Source organism: Pteropus vampyrus, unplaced genomic scaffold, assembly GCF_000151845.1.
Source record: "Pteropus vampyrus isolate Shadow unplaced genomic scaffold, Pvam_2.0 Scaffold531, whole genome shotgun sequence".
Lineage (NCBI taxonomy): Eukaryota > Metazoa > Chordata > Mammalia > Chiroptera > Pteropodidae > Pteropus > Pteropus vampyrus.
Window position 1 is genome coordinate 41935 of NW_011889312.1, and position 6888 is coordinate 48822.

General features: G+C 34.9%; 1 pseudogene; it reads right to left on the bottom strand.

The window, feature by feature from the left end:
- Positions 1 to 5329: 5329 nt before the first annotated feature.
- On the bottom strand, positions 5330 to 5448 carry LOC111733156 (annotated as a pseudogene).
- Positions 5449 to 6888: the final 1440 nt, after the last annotated feature.

The following is a 6888-nucleotide window of genomic DNA, read 5'->3' on the forward strand; positions in this document are numbered from 1 at the left end:
AAAGAGAGGAACAAAGTCAGAGCACTGACTACCCAACTTCAAGAATTTCTGTAAATTTATAGCAATTAAGAGAGTGTGGTTTTGGTAAATGAATGTATAAGTAATATCAATGAACAGAATGGAGGGCTCAGAAGTAAACTCAAACAAATATAATCAATTAAATTTTGAAAATTTAACAAAAGCAATTTGATGAGAAAAGATAGTCTTTTCAACAAGCAGTTCTGAAACAACTGGACATTCTCATACAATAAATGAAACTAGACACAGATTTCATATCTTTAACAAAAATTAACTCAAAATGTATCACAGACCTAAATGTGAAATGCAAAACTATAAAGCTCCTACAAGATAACACAAGAGAAAACTTAGGCAAAGTTGGGTTTGGAGATGAGTGTTTAAATACAACGTTAAAAGCATGGTCCATGAAAAAAAAGTTGTGCTTTTTATCAGTTGGTCTTCATTAAAATTAAAAACTTCTGCTCTGTGAAAGACACTGTTGAGTGAATGAAAAGACAACCACAGATTGGGAGAATATTTTATAAAAAATTGCTATCCAAAATATACAACTCAACAATGAGAAAACAAACAACCCAATTAGAAATTGAGTAAAAGATCTGAACAAGCATCCTACCAAAGAAGATATAGAGATGGCAAAAAGCACGTGAAAAGGTGTTCAACATTATATGTCATTAACGAATAGCAAATAAAATAAGGTACCACTCACTCTACACCTATGAGAATGGCTAAAATCCTAAACACTGAGAATACAAAATGCTGGTGAGGATGTGAAGCAACTGTAACCCTCTATTCATTGCTGATGGGAAAGCAATATAATCCAGCCACTTTAAAAATACAATTTAAAAGTTTCTTGTAAAACTAAATATACCATGATCACATGGTCCAACGATCACACTCCTTGGCATTTACCCATGTGAACTGAAACTATGTCTACATGAAAATCTGCACACGAATGTCTATAGCACCTTTGTTCATAATTGCCAAATCTTGGACGGTATCAAGATGTCCTTCAGTGAGTGAATAGATTTTTTAAAAAATCATGTGGTAAATCCAGAAAATGGAATATTATTCAGTGATAAAAGCAATGAGTCATCAAGCTACAAAAAGACATGGAAGAACCTTAAGTTCATATTGATAAGTCTGAAAAGGCTACGCAGTATATAATTCCAACAATATGACATTCTGGAAAAGAAAACACTTTGAAGATAGTAAAAAGAGCTGTGGTTGCCTGGGACTAAGGGGAAGGGAAGAGAAGAGAGATGAATAGATAGAGCACAGAGGATTTTTCATGCAATAAAACTATTCTGTATGATACCATATTGGTGGCTATGTGCCATAAATTTGTCAAAATACATAGACTGTACAACACAATGAGTAAACTCTATAGTAAATCATGTAGGAGAGAGGAGAAGCGAATATATAGGAACTCTTTGTCCCTTCCATTCAATTTTTCTGTAAAACTAAAATTACTATTAAAAAATAATCTGTACTAATTAAAAACTTGAAGAAATAGTAATTAGAGAATCCTTTACTTCTGATTATGTGTCAAGGGCAGAAGGGTTTTCCTAAAAGCCCCGCAACTGATGTTCTCTTACTTCCAATTTGTAAGATTTGGGTCAAATACGGAAGTCTGTACCTAGCCAGGAGAATGGAAATGCTATGATTGCTTTAGACTAAGCAGAGTCCTTCTGGATGTGGAAGGAGCTCAGGGGAATATCAGCTCTGTACGTAACCAACAGTATCTGCCACAAATTGGGATGTTATCAAAATATAGCTAAACCATTGTAGGCTTCCCACGAACTGGCCAGTTAGGATGATAAAAATAGAGAGGTTACAATAGTAAATATAAATATATTTCCCTCTACTCTTTAGATAATTGTGTAAAGACATTTAGACAGAATTCAAAAGACCACCTTTTAAAACTACTGTGTAAAGTCCTCCAACTTGGTTTGATCAGAGATTAAGATTGGGCTTCTCTACATTCACGTACATGCACACTGGTGCAACAAAAAGAGGATTTATTCAAATAAACAAAGGTATACATTCAAGAATGTCTAGTGAACTAAAATAGAAAACAGGAGTGCTATCAGAAAGTTTATGATATAATTTATTTTGGTTCAATCTGTGCTGGCAGATATTTGGCAGCCTTGTTCTTCCACCTCAAATTCTAGGAAATGATTGAAAAATATAAAATAATGGAAGCTCCATAATTTTAGTAAAAAGAATAAAAATGAGTTTACTCTTTGGTCCCAGAAGAACAAAACCAGAGCCTAAAAGAGACATAGAAGAGAGTCATTGTCCATCCCTACTGCCCCAACAGAAATCAGAGTCTGAAACTAGGGGATTCCTAAAAGTTGATTATTTTGGTCAAAGATCCCAGAGATCAGGACTGGGTGACTGACAGTGAACCAACTGAAGGATCAGTTCTTGAGTGGGTACAAGTCTGGATGACTTGACCCTCTGATGACCTTTTCAGAAGCCACATAGAATATGTCATAGATTTATTCACTAGAGAACAAAGCTTCAAGGACTTATTACTTCTGCTTCCTACCCCAGTGGCCAAGGGTGCCCTATAAATCCTTTTTACCTCCAGGTTGCATAGGAATGACTGCCAAGTCCATTACTGTGGGCATCCTGCATCACAGCTTGAGAGTAAGTCTGGTTCTGAAACTGAGAGACACAAGGGGCATTTGAGAAAAGGGGCACCTATGCAAAGCTGGTTTCGCAGCAATAATAGAACTAAGCATAAACTGAGAATAGAGCACTAGAGATATCCAATACATCTACCATGAGGATGCATTGTGCATTTATTATTTTTCTATTGCTGTGTAAAAAATTGCTACAATGTAGGGAATTAAACAACACCCATTTATGAGCTCATAGTTCTGCAGGTGAGAAGTCCACATGGGCTTGACTTGGTATGCTTTGGGTCTTAATAGTGCCGATGCCAAACTGTCAGCCCATGTGGATTTTTATGTGCAAGCTCTGGGAAGAATCTGCTTTAAGTTCATTCAAGGCATTGCTAGAGTTTAACTCATTATGGCTGTAGGACTGAGGCCTACTCTCAGTTGGAGACCACTCTTTGTTCTTAGAGGCCACTTTAAGGTCCTTGCCTGTCGAGAGTTTAGACAAGTGACTCCATGATATTGCTGCCTCTACATCCATTTTGTTTGACCAAGTGACAGGGGTTTTAAACTGACACTAGTCCTTTGGCAAGCACATGCCTTAGCTAATAGCCTGCAGAGTCACAAGGAAATGTAAGTTCCTGATATGGCTTTCCCAATGGCTCACATCTCTTTCACCTTCCAGAACCTTCCTCTTGTATACCTCTTAGATAAGACCCCCATGGAGCTTACCAAAACCCAGTTCTTTTGGTTTGAATTGACCAACCAGGCCTTAGCCAGGGAACCCCAAAGCACTACACCCCAAGAGAGGCAGGTACACCTGATTCTGCCTTTCTCTCCATCTATACCCTGCCTTGACCTCCCCATTTGGCCCCTCAAGGTATGCTGTGTACTTCATCTAGGACCTGTGAGTAATAAACTTCTCTATCTCCATTTCTCTTATCAACTTCTGTTAATGTTGTCTTACCATCCAGCACACAGGGGATCTACTTAACGAATGTTGATTTAACAAATCATAACATTGTTCCATGATCACTCTTTCTCAGCAATAGAGAACTTCCCTCCTGTCAAATTCTTCTCATGCTTCGAATCTCTTAACTTCTACTTCTGATATCAGTTTAGATATTCTATCCACCCATATATTCTTCCTATTTTAAGATCAACTGATTAATAACTTTAATTACATCTGCAGATTCTTTCTTTCTTTCTTTTTTCTTTTCTTTTCTTTTCTTTTTTTTTTAATACCAAAAACATAATGGAATTGATGCCAGGGGTTTAGGATCATGGAGACCTCTAAGAATTCATCTAACAATTCAGCCTACCAATATGGGGCAGAAGTGTTTCATACTCACATATCTAGTCTCTTCATAGTGAGCTTTCAGGGCACCATGATAAAAACAAAAACTAAATGTTTTTCTGGCAAATAAACTAGATTATTTATAAAGGAACCAACTAGATTTCTTATAAAGGAATGAGGATCACATTAGCTCACACTTCTTAGTATCATTGGCTACTTCAAGATAGTGGAGAAATGCTTACAAATTTCAGAAGAAAAATAATTTTGAATACAGGCATTCATACCCAATTACATATGCAGTCCAAATAAACATTATCAAAATGAACAAACTCAGAATATTTAAAAAAAAAAACTGTAAAAAATCTTAGTAAAAAAAAGAAAAAGTATTAAACTAGAGGAAGAAGTCTGATTTAAAAAGCAATAGAGAGTAAAAGAATAAAACTCATCATTACTTGATACTTCTCAATAGCCTGATTATATAGTTAATGACATGAAACTAAAATTCAATATAAAATGAATACTTATTTTTAATCTGGTTAGAAAAATAGTTCTGAAGATCAATAATAACAATGGTTAATCAGAGAAAGAACTAGAAAATGTAATTTGAAAATCATTCCTAATAGTACAATCTGTAAGAGACACGCTCAAAGCCAAAATGAAAGATTGACAATAAAGAAAATGAAAAAAGGTACTCTCTAAAAATGCTAACAATATAAAAGCAAGTGGTATTTATATAAAAAAGAATCATAGGTACAAAGTCTTAAAAGTAACAGAGAGAAATATCTATAATGTGGCAATCGTTGATGGAGGGCTCAGTAAGTCCTGGTAATATTTAAAGTATTCAGTTTCACTATTTATAACAAAGCCATGAGATAAAGACTAGTATTACTTTCATTCATATTTTCCAGATGAAAAAAACTGAGGTACAGAGTATTTAACTGGCTTGCCCAATCACACAGCTATTAAGTGGTAAAGATTCGATTCAGTTCCAAGTAGCCTGATTCTAGAACTAATATGGTTAAATGTAACAGTATACTCCTTCATATTTTCTGTTGATAATAAAGGCAATCATATATACATATACACACAATATATATATATAACTTTATGCTTCTAGCCATGCAGTTACAGTATATAAAAATTAAGCCTAATAAAACTGCAAGAAGTAGGCAAAGTCAGAGTGCACGTTTTAAAGCAATTTTCTTAAAATTGCCCAATCAAAATATAAAAACAAAAATTTAATATGTATATTGAAGCATTCTTAGAAAATACATTTTGAGAAGGTTGACACTTTGTCATGGATAAACTGTTAGACGACAATGAATTATCAAATTTCTTTCTTTCTTTCTCTCTCTCTCTCTCTCTCTCTCTCTTTCTCTCTTTCTTTTTAAGCCTACAGCACCTGGTCTTCTTAGGTGGTCTCTCATCCAAGTACTAACCAGGCCCGACCTTGCTTAGCTTCTGAGATCAGACAAAACTGGGCGTGTTCAAGGTGGCATGGCTGTAGTCAAAGGAATTTCTAATCAGAACATTATAATTTGCTAACATAAAGCAACTTGGTCAGAATAAATCTTAGCTCAACATGCAGAAACAGAAATAGAGTATATTTTTAGAATTCTGAGAATCAAGAGCACTTGATTCACATAGAGAAATTATACATGAAACACTAATTGGGAAACATATATGTCAAGCAATAAATTTGAAAGTAGGAAGCATATGAGTAGGCAGCTTGTACCTGTAAAGGCGGAAAGAGATTGTTGGCTTTTAGAAGTATGGAACAGATTATTGTCTATTCGATCCTCATGTTTTTTTTTTTTTTTATCCATAAACTCATCAAAAACAAAAAAGGTAAACATCATTTTTATTAAAAGAACAGTATTGGTGATGATAAGCATAATTAAGACAGACTACAGAAAATAATTACTATTACTAATGCCATATTACTTAACAACACATATATTTTATATTTTAAAAAATAAATGGTAGTTTGAAGGTAACACAAATAGGCTTTATTTAGTTTATTAATATAGCAATAATAGTGTAATGATATTCTCAAAATTAATTCATAAAGTAGATTTTAAATCAAATTCACGTACTTGTCATTGTTACCTACTTTAAGTTCTCTACTATTCTATATTTATTGCTGTTTAGACAGGCCATCATTGTGATAGCCAGCATTTCTTTTTATTTGAACACTTTTGAATTAATAGAGCAGTGTTCTTCCTCTTCTCTAAGATGCAGGATTGAGGTAACATTGCTTTTTTGCCATGCTTGTAGATAATGGAAGGGGAGGCTGGAATTTGGGGATGTGCTCAGTATTCAAGATGCACATGATTCATTTATTTTTCTGGTGTCTCTCATCATGATCCCTATATGGGATACTAGTTTTCAAGATTCTTGTAGGAGAGTTAAAATTCCCAGTGGAATGACCCACATAACTAAAAATGTACTCCTTGGTATTGGCCATGCAACTTTTCGTGTTGCCTGTTTTGTAATGTCATATAGCATAAAAGAGCAACATTTTCTAAATTTTTAAAAACCAAATTGATCTTCTTTACAGTAGGCAGTGGCAGGAAAGAAAAGGCTGCTAAGCTTGGGTCTCAGAACTGGTGATACCCTCATAAAGAATTAGGTTGAAATGGCCAAGAACATATCTTCACTGAGCCAGAAAGGACAAACTGTTAAACTTCAAGATGGCTTTTGATGAAGTCTGATCACTTGTAGAAAGGTTCTTCTAAAGTCTCCATTAACTTGGATTAGTTTCTGAATCATTTTACCAGGAAGCAGCTCAGTTTCTTATGGACAGGGAATATTCAAGGTGTGAAAAAGGTTGACGAACAGGTTTGAACACAGTCATTTGTTCCCAGAGCCCACTCAGGAACTGCCTTCAGACCCCAGAGACATGGTTCCCAGAGTTCCTATGGTCTGTGGTTTGATAAAAGATAGAGC